This window comes from Penaeus monodon, chromosome 20 (genome assembly GCF_015228065.2).
Source record: "Penaeus monodon isolate SGIC_2016 chromosome 20, NSTDA_Pmon_1, whole genome shotgun sequence".
NCBI lineage: Eukaryota > Metazoa > Arthropoda > Malacostraca > Decapoda > Penaeidae > Penaeus > Penaeus monodon.
This window is the reverse complement of record NC_051405.1, coordinates 44474816-44475626: the sequence shown is the minus strand read 5'-3', so window position 1 is coordinate 44475626 and position 811 is coordinate 44474816. Positions and strand designations below refer to the sequence as shown.

General features: G+C 35.8%; 1 protein-coding gene across 1 annotated transcript in view; it reads left to right on the top strand.

Annotated features, from left to right (window-relative positions):
• The window catches only part of LOC119586013 (secreted frizzled-related protein 3-like), a 71442-nt gene that overhangs the window by 16868 nt on the left and 53763 nt on the right, over positions 1 to 811 (top strand). The window lies entirely within an intron of this gene.

Genomic DNA, 811 nt, shown 5'->3' with positions numbered 1-811 from the left:
TTAACAGCAAGGTCATGAGGTGTTCCTCTTTCAAATGGCTCTATCAGTAACAAACATTACCAAGAAAGTATGCAAGCAACTTATCTTTCGGATAAAGAAACATACTGCTGGTGTGGAAATGTAATGAAAAAAAAAATAATAAATAAGGTGAATACTTGATTTTCACATCTTTAGTTCCCATTTGTCACTCAACTTTTTCTTTAAAATATCAATACTTTTAAAAAATACAGTTTCTTAGCAACATAGCTAATGCCAAAAGCATGTGCTAAAATTTGACATCAAACTTCCCTCATGTTCCGGAATGGCTACACTCCATACTCAGCAAAAACACTAAAAAAAATATGGAGCCATGCCATCCGGGGCTTCATCAATGGTTGGGTATTTCCCTAATGCCAAGTGCAATTTGCTTTTGCATTTGTATACTCATCCTGGTGATTCTGTAAATTGCGTATTATCTACAAAGCGGGGAAAAAAAAAATGACGTCCGATAAATAGTTCACTAAATTTTCTACATCCCTCAGCTCGCCTGCTCTCCAGGTTCTGCTCAACCACGCCAAAGGCTCCAGGTCGCATTCCTACTTCTTTAAGTATTCACAAATGATGACAAAAGACACTGGGACAAAAATAACCAGGCTAAAAAAAAATGCATATGCCTCTGCTACAATTGTGTAAACATCAATTCCAAATAATCAAAATTACTTCAATTTTTCCAGCCTATTTATCTTTGTTAATTAATGGCAAGTATGGAAAATTGGTAATATGCTAAACAAAGAGGTGGTTGATGCACAGCACTGAAATATCTTGAGGTAGC